Below are 15,195 nucleotides of genomic sequence, written 5' to 3'. Positions count from 1 at the left end.
TTAAAATAATATGATAAAGAGGAAAAAAGGAAAAACTCAACTACATTAAAATCTTATGTTAGTTTGGCAAATGAAGGTTATTTTTGGGAAATGACAAAAAAAGAAAACTAAAAGTCGGAGGAGCAAGAGTTGGCGGCTCGATTGACACATGGCATTCTACGATGGATGCTCGTGGGTTTCTCTCTTTGTATCCAGTGTTAATGCGTTAGAAGATACAAATATATGGATGTATTAATAGGGAAATGGCTACGCTTTTTTCACATCTCTTTTTACTTTAGACATCGTTTATTTTTGTGTTTTGACCGTACTAACCCTTGTGTGCCCATGGGTCGTGACGGTAGGATACTGCGCTAGCCCCCCTCGAGGACTAGTCGGGCATCACCGCTGGTTTGAGCCCTAGCTCGCCGGCCGCGCGGACACCTCGATTATAAAAAAAAAAAAAACCCCTGTGTGCCCACCACTTTAGTTACAACTCTAACTTTTTTGTTTTGTTTTTTCTTTTTCTTTCCTTACGGATGTCACCTTCCTTTTTCTTTTTACTTCTCTGTTAGAGACAATACTCTCTTTCCATGCCTTTTGATGTCTGTTCTCGTCCCTCTGTTCATGAATTTGAGTGAGCATATGAACCTATAAAGGCTAAGAACAGCTGATGGAACCTTGATCTTCCTAGTGAGAGGCTTCCAAGATTTGTCCGTGAAATCCTTCATGCTCATTCCACCATCATAAGCATCCTCCTGGTCTTCTTTTCACAGCCACTGCGTGTGGTCGAAGTTCCTAGTTTGGCTCCTCAAGCGCATTGACCTATTTGACTTCATCAAGGACAAGCTACGGTCCATCTTCGCCCCACCGTTCCTACTGCCACCCTTGTCACCTGGCCTCTGTATTTTGGAGCCACACCGGGTTGATTTGTACCCTCTTGAAGCGTCCTGTTTGGATTTCGAGGATGTGCTCAATCCCATCGACTCTGCCATCGGCTGGTTGTTTTTATGTGTTTGGCATGAGGATTGTTTTAGCCCAAGAACTTGCTAGACATGTCCAATGCGTCGTCTCGGGACAAACTGAAGATGTGGTGGTGGGACATATGTCTTGAGAACTTGACAACCTGAGGCACGTGCCGGCGACGACATGGAGGATGATCATTTTGTGGGACTTATTGAGGTTGCCATTGTATATTCACCTTGTCTTTGTGCATTCAATTTTTATTAGCGTGAATGCAAGCCAACTATGGGATTTCATGGGACTGTGAAGTTGAAATTTAGAGAAGCAATACAACGTCCTGAATTGCAAAAGAATTGTGTTGAATGTGGGATCCGCAAGAGAATTGCCTGCAAGGGAGAGAATAGAGAGAAGTTAGAAGAAGAAGAAAAGTGAGACTTGCAAGAAAAGAAAAAGAAAAAGAAACAAAAATAGTGAGTTGAAACAAAAGTGATGGGCCACGCAAGAGTTAATATGGTTAAAACATAAAGATATTAAGTGTTTAAGTCAAAAGAGGAATAAAAAAAGCGTGGCGGCCACATTGGAAACTGAGGAGAAAAGGAAGAAATAAAGAAAGAAAAAGAGTAGGAACTCCTTTTTTATCAAAGGGAATATAGAAGATCGTGAAGAGATCGTGAAGAGTTTCTAAAGGAAAAAACCATTAATCAGACGGAATGGAAGATTCGCAATGAATGGGTGATCGGTACAGAGTTTGATGAAGTTTTGAGAAGGACTGCCGTAATCGAAATATACAAGCGCAGACTCTAACTACTGAAACAGAGTACAAACGAGAAAATATTGGGTCGGCCTGATATGCCACGTATGTAGTAGGCCAATTCCATTAGCTAGCCACCACGTGTCTTAGTGAGATCCCTTTTCAGATTTTTTAAGGGAACATATCACCAAAAATCTCAAATTATACTTATTGTAACGCATTTATCTAAAAAAAATTTTGTGACATAAAAAATTCCAAACTATAGTCACCGTGAAATATTTATCCTCCGTTATGGTTCTATTAAAAATTATCGTTAAAATCTATTGTGGCTTCAACATGTAGCTGATGTGGCGTCAAGTGAGCCCAATTATAAAAAAAAAAATAGAAATTAAACCTAAAAAAAAAGAAAAACTGAAGCACTGTAATCGTTGTTACTGTTCATCACTGTCCTCTAGCGCTCGTCCATCACTGTCTAGAGCCGCCTGGACATTGGGCTATGTATAATTCATATTTTTTTTCTTTCCTTTTTTTTTCGCGATAAGTGCACTACAAGTCTTAAAACTTGTCACAAAAGTGCATTTGAGTCCTAAAACTTGTCAAAATGGTTCATTTGAGTCCTAAAGTTAACACCGTTAGATTTACTAACGGAAAATGCTGACGTGTCATTTTTAATTATTTTTCTTGAGACACGTGGTGCCACGTCAGCAAAAATAAAAATAAAAATAGAAAAAGCTGAAAAAAAACAAAAATGCCGACCCTCGCGCCAGGGACTCGCCCGCGGCCGGCGGAGGTCGCCGGGCTTCGGGAAGGCCCAGGCGACCCTCGCTAGCGTCGGGCGAGTCCCCGGCGAGGGCCGGCGACCCTCGATCTGGGGGAGGGCGCGACCCTCACCCCAGATTGGAGCGAGGGTCGCCGGCCCTCGCCGGGGACTCACCCGGGACCGGCGAGGGTCGCCGGGCTTTGGGAAGGCCTAGGCGACCTCCGCCGGTCCTTCCCGGTGGCTGTGGCGGCGGCCACCGGCGGCGGTCGCTGGACTTGGCCACCGCCGGTTCTTTTTTTTTTTTTTTTTCCTTTTTTTGGTTTTTTTTCAGCTTTTTCTATTTTTATTTTTATTTTTGTTGACGTAGCGCCACGTGTTTTAAGAAAAATAATTAAAAATGACACGTCAGCATTTTCCATTAGTAAATCTAATGGTGTTAACTTTAGGACTCAAATGAACCATTTTGACAAGTTTTAGGACGAAAATGAATTTTTTGCAAGTTTTAGGACTCAAACGCACTTTCGTGACAAGTTTTAGGACTTGTAGTGCACTTATCCCTTTTTTTTCTTTTGTTGTAATCTTCTTCCTTGTTCCTTTAGGGTTCATCTTTCTGGGAAAACGGAGGTATTTATCCTCTACTTTCGTTAGTCAAATACTGGCAAAATCAATCCATAGACTTCGCCACTTTGATCACCGCTTCTCCAAACCTTGGAAATCTATCCACCGGAAGATTGGCAAATAATAGCCGATTTTTGCACTGTCGTGACTCCAAGGCACATTCCATGACACGGCGAAATTCCGCGACTTCGAGAAAAAGAGGGAAAAGGTTCAACAGCTCCTGATGTTTACTGGAAATGGGTTAAAGACATGGGAGTAGCCGTAGTACTGCAAAAGCTCGTGAGAAAGAGGTGGATTAGAGTGACATGGACAACTCGGCTACTCCAGATCTTGGCGAGCTCAGCCCCAAATAAAACACAAAATTGGGTTTAAGAGCGAGATCTTGTTCTTGAACATCGAGTAAAGCTCACAGTCACCGGACCGCTGCTGCGACGACCTTAGATTCGAGGTGGCCGAGCGACCCCCCACGTCCTCGATCCCAGGTCGGGAAGCATGGACAACCTCATCCGAGGTCATCGTCCATGGATGAGAGCTTGAAGACAATGAAAAAAGCATCCGAGACGATGAACAGCGATTACAGGGCTTCGATTTTTTTCTTTCTTCGGTTTAATTTTTAGTTTTATTTTTTTCTGATTGGGCGCTGACATGGCGCCACATCAGTACATCAGTGACACATCGGAGCCATGTTAGATTGTAACTGTGATTTTTAAACCTTAACGGTGATAATTTAGTATTTTTGATGTCAAAAAATATTTGACATAAATATATGATAATGAACATAATTTCAAGTTTTTGGCGATTTTTTCTCATTTTTTGAATGCTCTCACTCCTTCGTTAGCCTCTCCCTTCCCTTACTCTATTCAGCATTTCTCTCGACTCACGCTCTTTTCTTCTTCCTCCTTCTCGAAACGAAACAGTCGCCATTTTGTTTACTTTAATCTGATTTATCAAATCAACCTATTGCTTCAAGTTTTGAGTTCCAGTTGACAAATATGCTCCCCGCGTCCAACTCTGTTTGAACCCACGCATTATAAGAAGTTTTCTGTTTATTTCTTCGCAACTTCCCGCAACTCCGAAACCATCTTTTCGAAGCACCAATAAAAAACGCCAAACTCATCCCAAAACACAAGTAGAAAGCAAAATCGAAGAACTCAAAACTGATATTCTATTCATCGAAATATAGATCCCATCTTACATCAAACCAAAAACCCCACGAGTTCATTTATTGGAAACACACAACTCACTATAAGTCGACAACCACATCACCAACTATAAATGAAAACCCTCCTAAAACGATGTCCATGGCGGTCACCGTCTTCCGCCGTGCGCGAGAAGATCTTCAGCACCCGGCGAGTCTCCTCGTAGGTCAACCCGTTGATTCGCTTCACTCCCCCACGGCGGGCCAGCTGCCGGTTGCCGGTTTCGTAATGCCCTGGATGTTCTTGCACAGGACCTTCCGGTGCCTCTTCGCGACGCCCTTGCCCAGCCCTTTGCCTCCCTTTTCACAGCCCGACATTTTCTTGGCCTCGACGCTGAGAGGATTCGAAGAAGAAGAAAGGCAGTGGACGGAATTTTTCGTGCTTTGGGTTCGAAGTGACATGGGATGCTATGGTTAATGTTCAGACGAGAGCAACCAAGGAAAGAAGGAAAGGGTAACGGAGAAGACGGAGCATTTAAAAAATCTGAAAAGTGGCCCAGGACACGTGGCAGTTAGCTAATAAACAGGCCTACCGCCTACGTGTACACAATAGTGCGAACCCTAAACATATAATCCGAAAAGTAGAAGATATATCTGGACTCATAATAAACTCACAACAAGCAACGAACAATTTGACAATAAACCGGACTGCAGATACCCATAGGGCCACGGCTAGATAGTAACGGAACACAATACGCATAGCAGACTTGGAGAACGGGAATATCAAGGCTGACAAAACCATTATGAGCATCACGAGGAAAAATACTGCGGTGGACAGAACAAGGACAGCGAGCCAAGCAAGTTTGCTCACTGCTATAGTTACGCCTGCCATAAATGCCACTGACATGCCGGTGAGAGACATCAACAATAATGGTCCTGCTATGAGGTAAGCTTGTTTCGCTATGTAGAAATCAGTAATGTGACCCCAGAGGAGGACGACGACCGCAAGGATGGAGCTGTACATGGCTAACATGTTGGAAATTACAAAAACCTGAAACACTCTATTGTGCAGCATAGTCGCCGTTCCTGGGCGTGGATCACTAGATGCATTATATCCACCGGGTAAGGTGAAGCCAGCAGCGAACGTGACGGTGGTCACAAGTGTGGCCACTAGCAATCGAGTGTTAACCTGGTCCTTCATCCATTCGGCGTGATATGATTTGCTTGCTCCAGAACGCTGTTCTCTTGGGGATAGAACGTCTTGACCTTCACTTCGTTGTACACCAGCGACAATCAAAATTGCACGTCCTTGCAACTGCAAATCTCAAATCAGAGAATTAGTCATCAATCCCGAACATATTAGATTCAGAGTAAACACAGCCTGCAACCAAAATTACACTACCGCTGAATATTTCGTTGACAAGCTTCCGGATTCCATGGCCACATCCAGGGCGGTCAACTTGTCGTTGTTCAGAAGCCCCAAGTCACTTCTTATGTCCCTTGTCAAAGAGCGCATAACTGGGCAATGGTTGTGCATCGATGCCAAATGGAGGGGTGTGTTTTCCATCGAAATCTTTCGAATTCAGCAGCGTATCGATGACGGGCTCGCCGCGTGCCTTGAGTATGTGTTTGACCGTGTGGTGATTCCCGGCCTTGGCTGCAACGTGGAGAATATTCTGACCATTTTTGTTTTTGATCTCTGCGAGGTTGGGCCACGTTTTCTCTAACATGCGGAACACGTAGTCGCTGTCGCCTTCGCAAGCGACGTGAATGGGGTAGGAGCCGTTTTTGTCCGTTTGAAGAGCGAGATAAGGGCATTTCTCCAGCAGCAGCTGCACTGCCCACCAATGTCCAACCGACGCTACTGCAGAGTGCAGCGGTGTCCCCCCGTTTTCATCGCGCACGTGGAGTAACTTCGGAAGCCGATCAATAATTTCTTCCAATATATTATCTGATATTATAGGTCATAGCACTTTTTAGGTTGGGGTGCAATTAACTCGTTAAGATAATTGTTGCTGTTAGCTCCCGCAGAGTTATTTGCCTTTTGACCGAAAGCTGTTATCAAGCTTTTCTCCAAATTGGACGAATATGAATTTTGGAAAACGAGCAAAAAGTAGTGCAATTTACTGACATCTGTGCAATTATGGACTAGAACTACACATAAAAGTATCCATTACCTGAGCTCCACCCGTCGAGTGCGGCCAAAACTGGTGACATGCCCTGTATCTTGACTGCGTAAGCTTCATCTTGAGCATATTCTTGCAAGAGAAGCTGAAGAATCTCCCAGCCCGCCCCCTTGTGATTTTTCCTTTCGGAATACTTCAAGTAGTTTTCGACTGCCAGATACAATGGAGATTTACTATCCTTGTTCTTCCAGTATATAATTTCCGAGTCTGTTCCCAGGCGAATCAGCATTTCTGTCGCCTTTAAGCTTCCATTTTGAACAGCGACATGGAGCGGAGTATCCTCCGAGGAGTTTTTCAGGGACACGAGGCGAGGGAAATGAACGAGAATGAGCTCAATGACATCATCTTTCTCAGAGCTAGTTGCTACATGAAGCAATGAATTTCCGGAGGGGGTGACTTGGTCGAAGATTAGCGACAAAGGTAATTTCCTCGACTCGGACACCTTTTCTAATGCATTGATGAATTTTTCAACGTCCCCTTCTTTCGTGGCTCCATAGAGGTCGCAATCCATAATTTTGTTCGGATCACCATCTTCGAGCTGCTGTTGGTTTTCTGGAGTTGGGACGTATCTCACCTTCAAAGCTTCAAGCCTTTCGTTTTGCATTGCCCTTGTTACACTCCCCTCTATGCTTATTGCGTGATCCATTTCGGACTGCGGGAGGTTTTTTTTTTTAATCTCTTCCCTCCTTACGTTGTAAGAATGCAAAAGGAAGGCACTCGCCCCTTGTCTTTATAAAGGTCAAGTTTTCACATGGACCCAACACCCGATAAGACTCACCTCGGGAGAATTAACAAAAATATTTTAAACCTATTGTAATTGTGTCAATTCATCACTAAACCTTTTTTTTGCCAATTGAGTTCAAACTTTTTGTATTTGTGCAAATTCAATCAATCCGGGTAATTTTGGCAAGAAATCGCTGACATGGACGCCGGTCGTCCTACGTGGCGCGGCCGACGCTGACGTTGACAATTTTAATAATATTTTGATATTTTTTTGAATTTTTTTGAATTTCTTATTTTCCTTTTTTTTTCTTTTCTATCTCTTTCTTTTTTTTCTTCTTTCTTCCTCTGGCCGGCGAGGTCGAGCCTTGCCAGTGGCCGGCAAGGCCTTACCTCTTGCCGGTCGCCAAAAAGAGAAAGAAAAGAAAAATAAGTAAATAAATAAAAACATTATTAAATATTATCTAAGTGAGCGCTGGTTGCACCATGTAAAACGGCTAGCGATCATATCAGCGATTTCCAGCCAAAATTGACCGAATGGACTAGATTGGTACAAATACAAAAGATTTATAACTCAATTGGCAATAAAAAAAGTTTAGAACTGAATTGGCACAATTGCAATAGGTTTAAGACTTTTTTGATAATTTTCCCGACTCACCTCCACCAATGTCATTGACTTTAGACCCAACTGTCAATTAGTGATCAGCCCAAGAAGTTGTGAAGTCTTTGTCGGGAAAAGTAAAAAAAAAGTTATAAACCAATTGTTTTGGCATAAATTCAGTTCTAAACATTTCAATTGAATCAATTTAGTCATAAATAATTTTGTATTGGTACCAACTCAGTTTATCCGGCCAATTTAGGCCGGAAATCACTAATGTGGACACCGATCATCCTATGTGGCACAGCCGATGCTAACTTGGATAGTTTTTTAATTTTTAAATTATTTTTTCAAATTTTTTATTTTCTTTTTTTTCTCTTCTTTTTTTCCTTCCTTTCCTTTTCTTTCCTTTCTCTTTTTTTTTTCCTTATTACCTCGGCCAATTGCCAGCCGGTGGAGGTCGTCGGCTGCCAGCGAGTGGCGGCCTCGCCCAGCCCACGCCAGCCCTAGCCAAAGGCGGCGAGGCCCTAGGCGATGGCGGCAAGGCCCCTAGCCATTTGGGCAACGGTGCGAACACGAACAAGCGTGCGCTCTCTCATAGAGAGAAAGAGAGAGTACGGGCAAGGGTGACGGTCATCGCAGCGGCATCCAGATCGAGCCCGACCCACACCGAGGAGCAGGATGTGAGGAGGTTGAGGTTGAAGCACGGTGGTGGGGTGTCACGGTGTCTCCAGGTCTGGATCTGGATTCGTCGTTCTGGGTAGAGGAGCTTGGACTGTAGACTGGCGGAAAAGTACATTTCCAAACAACGCAAAGGATGTCACCTGTACTCCTGTTGTGCACATTCCAATCCCCCAACATAGTTCAATCTGGGTTCAACAATGCATTTTTAGAAGTTGTACTTGTTCTCGAATCAAATTTGGAACTCTTGTTGCATAAGCTTTGAGTTTGGGCACACATCTTAAGTCCAGGAACTCTCGTTGTTCCACTCATAATTGCTTCGTCAGGCACTCAGATTTTCTCTTGAATTTGGGCACACATCCTTGCCCAAGCCCTCTCTCTCTCTCTCTCTCTCTCTCTCTCTCTCTCTCTCTCTCTCTCTCTCTCTCTCTCTCTCTCTCTCACACAGAGTTTGTGTGTTCGTGTGATGCAGAGATGGAGATGGTGCCTCCGCCTAAGAACGACGAAAACGCCGGGCGCGTTAAGAGTCTTAATTGTAAACTTGGGATGCAACAAACAATGACGATCTTGCTTCTGATTCGGTCTTGCCCAGATGGCGAAGACTAGGCGAGGGTCCCCTTGCTCGATCTGACGAGGGCAGAGCAAGGGTCCCCTTGCCGGATCTAGCGAGGGGCAGCCTCACCCAGCCCTCGCTGACACTCACCAAAGGTTGGTGAGACGCCTTCGCCGGCGACCTCCGAGTGATAAGGAAAAAAAAAAGAGAAAGGAAAAAAATAAATAAATAAAAATTCGAAAAAATTATTTAAAAATAAAAAAATATCCACGTCAGCGCCGGTAGGACGGCTGATGCCCACATCAGCAATTTCTGGCTTAAATTGGCCGAATGGACTGAATTGGTTCCAATGTGAAAATGTTTATGACTAAATTAGTACCAATGCAATAGGTTTAAGACTTTTTTGATACTTTTTCCCCTCTTTGTCCAATAAACTATATCAATTACCCTGTTAAAAAATAGTGAGACTCACACTTTTAAAAAACAACACAAGTTTCAATATAATTTCTACGCTATAATTGATTTTGTCCTTTCCATCGTTGATAAAATAAGTCTATTAAGTATTCTTTTGATCAATTCAGAGAATAATATTGACTCATCTCGTATAATGTCGACCCCATCATAAAAAGGAGCCTCACCCTAAATTATTGATCTACCAATAGATGAAAATCAATCTACAGAACAAAAGAATTGGGAATAATAATAAAAACCATCATAAATGATCTCGCGCTCCATAGCATTAATATCTCTTAGATATAGTGAAATTCACGTGAATCACACTGAACAAATCGATTGGTCAGTCTTAACTCTCAACTAACTTAATTTTGTCCCCTCTTCCACCAACTTTTGCCGTCTTAATAAATTCACTATTAGATGTTTTATATAATTTTTTTTTATCCGTCATATTCTAACTCTCAACTTACTCTCAAACTTTTGCTCCGCTTCTTACAGGACGTGGGAGTCAAAACCCATATCTGAAACTATACATCCCCACCCCTAGCTCCCCTGAGAAGGTGGGGAATCGAACTCCCCACCTCCCCTTTCCCAAGTAAGAAGGGTACAGTGGTAGATGTTTTATATAATTACATGACAGATCGTAGTGTGAAGCAATATTCCTAATTAAATTCAATATGGGAAAAACTTCCAAAAAAAAAAAATCTTGATTTAATTAAGATCAAAATTGGCATGAGAATATTCAATTTTTTTATTTAATAATTAATTAATATTTTATATTTGCTTTATAGCAATTGCAGCCTTGATTTTGTTTTTTTTTTTTTTGCTTTTCACTTTCTTATAATTTTTCTGTTGCATTGGAATCGATTTATCGAGAAAAGGTGATTTTTCATTGGGAGATAGCCTTTCCGAAAGGAAAAAAATTTTAAAGTATGGCATATGAAATCCTTCAAAATATTTATGATCACAGATAAATATTTCGGATATTTCAGCTTATTAGAAAGAATTGGCCTTTGTTTGTTCTTAATACTAGTAAGTCCCTCAATATCTCAGATTCTGTTAATTTTGGTTCTCAAAGTTGCATTTGATAGGTAAGAAAGGGAAAAGAAAAATATATACTCGGTTGATTAATACTATTGAAAATAATGAAAAAAATTACACTAGACAATTGTGTCAAAAGCAAACCTACTCTCTTCGGGAAAATTACAAAAAAAAGTCATAATCATAATGTATGGACGCCAATTTAGTCCTAAACTTTTCAATTTGATCAGTTTAGTTTTAAACCTTTTGACGATTTGTCAATATAGTCATTCTGGTTAATTTTGATCGACAATCGTTGTCGTTAACGCCGACCGCCTTACGTGGCATTGCCAGCGCTGACATAGACATTTTTTGCATTTTATAAAATTTTCAAAAAAATTTCAAATTTTTTTTGATTCTTTTCTTTCATTTTTTTCCATTGTGGACCATCGAATTTCGCCGGCCACTAGGCAAGGGCTACAAAGCCCCCATCAGCCACTGGTGAGGGTCGTGGCCCTTGCCTAGATCTGGCGAGGGCTAGGCCTTCACCCTCGGCCAGTAGGGGCTTCGCGTCCCTTGTCGGACTTAGTAAAAAAAAGGAATAGGAAAAAGAAAAGAAAAAATCAAAATATTTATAAAAAAATTCAGAAAATTTTGAAAAAAATTGCAAAAATTATCCACATCAGCGATTTCTAACCAAAATTGATTAGAAGGACTATATTGGTAAATTATCAAAAGGTTTCAGACTAATTTGGACAAATTAAAACATTTAGAATTGAATTGACATTCGTATAATAAGTTTAGGACTTTTTAGTCATTATCCCTACTCCCTCTAGGATGCTTATCTGACCTGATCTTTGTAGTTATGAACAAATTGATGCCATCCTAGGAGTTATTAACTTACTTTATTATATTATTATTAGACGGAAGCAACTGGAAAAAGAATAAAAAAGTGGGCAGGTGACTAATTTAAGTACTCTTTTTCATATTACATCCATTATTAGCCACTGCCTGGCATTGCCCCTACTGTAAGCAAATTATTGAGTCAGATGAAGTGTTCTCTACCTCCAGTGAAACATTTCTTTTATATGCTAGTCCCTTAAAGTTCAAGATGGAGAGGATGTGAACTTTTTATTTGATTTTTTCTTGCTTAATAGAAAGAGATTCCAGCAATAGTATTGATTGAGGTTAAGAGAAATGACAAAGTACTGTGTTTAAGTAGTGTTTGCATGTTAACTGTAAGAGTTTTTCTAATGTGAGCCACATTAATTGATATTGTAATTTATCGTTTTACGGAGTTGGTCTAATAAAGTGAGATATAAGGGTTCTTAAATAGTCTAATATGGGGTTGGCTAGTGTGGATTGAGCAAGGCCTGGCCCATAATGAGAGGGCCTGGCTTTAAAACTCTATAAATAGTGCTCAAGTCCGTCCTCTAACCCTAATGCACACATTATCTCACATAAGGAGCTTACGCTAATTGTGAGGGCAGTCTCATTGAGCCAGTGATACGGAGGGTAATAGAGGAAAAGACTTGTGTTGATGATCATCGCTATTCCGCATCAATAATGATGGATTCCAAATCAGGTGCACAAATTCCTTTTACTCGATTATATGTGTTCTAGATTCTAACTATGGAGATCTTGGGTATTGTTTTATCGCAACCAACATTAACATCGATGCTTCACTTAGATACATGCTATTAAGGACACTAATAACCTACCAGATCTCTTTTTTTATAGTTATTACATGATTAATTAAAGAATTCAAACAATAACAAAATAAAAGTGAATGGTTGGATGCATTTCCTACCAACTTGCCATGTGATATCCTTGTTCCGGCTTCATTAGGACCATGCATATAATCCATTCAATCATGAGCCCGCGGCGTTGTGGAGAGGGTTATCTAGTTATAATTTTTACTTGTGACTTTTTTGTCGGTATTAAAAAAATTATCAAGTTTTGAATGTATATATGATTTTTTTTGAAGATTTAAAAATTTCGCATTAAATAGAAGTTAAAGGATGAGTAACGTAAAATTTACCAAAAGAAATCAACAGTTAAAAGAAAACGCCATTCCCTAACAGTTACGAGTAACAGCCAAATAAAACCTATTTTGATACATACCGAGACCAAAGATGATAGGTAAACATCAAAGTTCTGTACCGATTTCTATTGATTGGATGCTTCAATCTCATGTTTTGTTTTTCCTTTTGGCCCGAGAATGGCCACTTCCTTCAATGGTCAATCTCATTTTGACCATTGGACCACCTTTCGTGTTATCTCCTCCCCCTTGGTTTGTTATATTCGAATTATAGGGGACAAGGACTCGACTAGCGTGCAACTTGGTGCCTTGAAGGCTACAACTGGTATTTTGGCCTGAATTTCGAAAACATTTTACCATGCTAAGAAGCAATGTGAAACTTAAAACTAACACTAACACTGACAGTAAGGTAGTAATTTTGTGCGAACCTTCTCAATTTTGTCATCCGAGTTGCCTTTTACGGACTCTTTTGCACTGCATGCAAGCAATATGAAGTATAGAGAAGTGAGGCTTTCTTAGATCTTGAGAGATATGTTCTGAACAAAAATACATGCGTCGCAAGGTTTAAAATAAGTAAAAAGCAAAAAAGCAAAAGTCTTCCCAAATACACCCTAAATTTGCATCACTAAAAATAGGGCAAAAGGACACTATAAGTGCCATAGGTTGTGTACGAAGATCACTTTGATGCCATAACTTTTTTTCGGATCACTTTGGTGCCAAATCGGAGGAAAAGAGATCACTTTAGTGACTCCGGCCAAAATTCCGACCAAAAAAAGAGCCACGTCAGATTTCCGACGAGCCATGTCAGATTTTCGGTGAGCCATGTCAGCATCGGAAATTAATAAAAAAAGAGCCATGTCAGATTTCCGGCGACCATGTCAGCATTGGCACTATAGTGATCGTTTTTCAAAAAAGTTGACACCAAAGTAATCCGAAAAAAAAGTTATGGCACCAAAGTGATTTCCGTACACAACTTATGGCACTTATAATGTCCTTTTGCCCTAAAAATAGTAGGTCCCCAATGATTTGCATCAAACCTTGCTGTTCATAATTATTTCTATTAATGCATTAGGTTCACCGAACAATTTCCAAGGGGTGACACTGACACCTAAATATGTAACCGCCGGATGGTGTTGTAGATATAATTGTAGAGAGGGGGCGTTATAGCATTTAAGGAAAGTTGAGACAGGTTTCTAACTTTCTACGTGCATGGTTCATATCAGATCTCTTAGCAGTATCACACTTTTCTCTTTCTAGTGAGACCCCGCATCCTATTTTCCCTCTTTCATGCATTGAATGATAGAGCACAGGTGATGGACTTTGATTGAGCGAGGCCTCCACATCCTATTTTGTCTCTTTCATGCATTGAATGATAGAGCACAGGTCTTCTCATGAGTGAAAAACATATTCCTAACGAGGTGAGCCCAGCTCGAGACTCATCGAATCTGATCCCTGCATCTTCCTCTTTTTTCCCAATGATACTACGTCTTTCGTGAATAACATATCCTCATACTGTGGTTGCCCTCTATCGCCATGTTGTAGACAAATTTTTTCCAATTATACTAGGTGTGTACAAATAGATATTCATGGGATGCAAGTTAATCTCACTTTGTCCCCCTTTAATTCTACTTCCAGTAGAATAGGTGAAGCTCGGGATTATTTCCTTACAATGGCCCAACTTGGCCCATTTGGAAATTATTTTCCTTCGTAGTAGTGATGAGTTCCATGGTGGGGGTGGATTGGTTCCCATCTTGAAACCTAGCATCGGACCAAATATGATCGATTCATAGTTTGTGAAACCAGAAACCGACCTATCCACTCAGACCGACCGGTCTGGTTCAAGAATTAACCAAGATTGGAGGTTTTTTTTTCTATTGATAGAGAATAAAAAAAGAAACCGGGAATTAATTAGCTAAAAGAGATTATGGTCTCTTTAATATAACATAGAGGTTCTCTTCAATTTATTTTTTTCCACAAAATTAGAGAACCCGCCCAGTTCTGTTTTCCACGAAATGAGAGTTCTCTTCAAGTTATAACACGGAGGTTCTCTTCAACCTTGAAATTAATTAGCTAAAAGAGATTCTGGTCTCTTGAATATAACATGGAGGTTCTCTACGATTTATTCTGCCTCTCTACTGAATAAGGGAAAAAAACATAATTGGGCTGGTTCGTTCAGTCCGGTCCGCTATTCCCTGTTCCAAGTTTGTGGAATCGGGAACGGATCCGTGAAAACAATCCAGAATCGGCAGATTCGGTCCGATTCTCGAGTTGATCCGGGACTGGTATTCACCCCTAGTAGCTCCTACGTGACAGTGACAATATCTTTTCAACCGTCCGGTGGCCGTGTTCTATAGAGTGGCCGAGTGGTGATGATGCGTAGGTGCTGATGTCGTGCACGATGGGTGCCACGGGGAGAGAGAGAGAGCACCAACTCAAAGAAAACAAAGAGAGTGGGGTTTCGCAGTAGTAGGCAACAGCTGGAGTAGGGCTACAGAGCTCACAATGGCCAAAGGTATGGGGCAGTGTCCTACGGCGGCAGGTGACGGTAGTTGGGGGAGTTTAGGATTTGGAGAGGTGGAGGTTGAGGTTTTTATTTGGCAATATGAGAATTACGGTGTGATTGGTTTTTTTCGAGGGGATGGTAACTTGGTCGTTCTGTCTATGAGATCCAATATTGTTAGAATACCTAGTGGTATTTTGAGGGAAAAAAATCAAAAGAGGGCAAATGGACAATGAA

The 15,195-nt window shown here is 41.2% G+C and overlaps 1 pseudogene; it reads right to left on the bottom strand.

The window, feature by feature from the left end:
• Positions 1-4,452: 4,452 nt before the first annotated feature.
• Positions 4,453-7,038, bottom strand: LOC115679917 (protein ACCELERATED CELL DEATH 6-like; annotated as a pseudogene).
• Positions 7,039-15,195: the final 8,157 nt, after the last annotated feature.

Source organism: Syzygium oleosum, unplaced genomic scaffold (genome assembly GCF_021117445.2).
Source record: "Syzygium oleosum isolate NSW1041296 unplaced genomic scaffold, Sole_v2.1 Sole_v2.10, whole genome shotgun sequence".
Taxonomy (NCBI): Eukaryota; Viridiplantae; Streptophyta; class Magnoliopsida; order Myrtales; family Myrtaceae; genus Syzygium; species Syzygium oleosum.
This window is presented reverse-complemented; position numbering and strand designations above follow the sequence as displayed.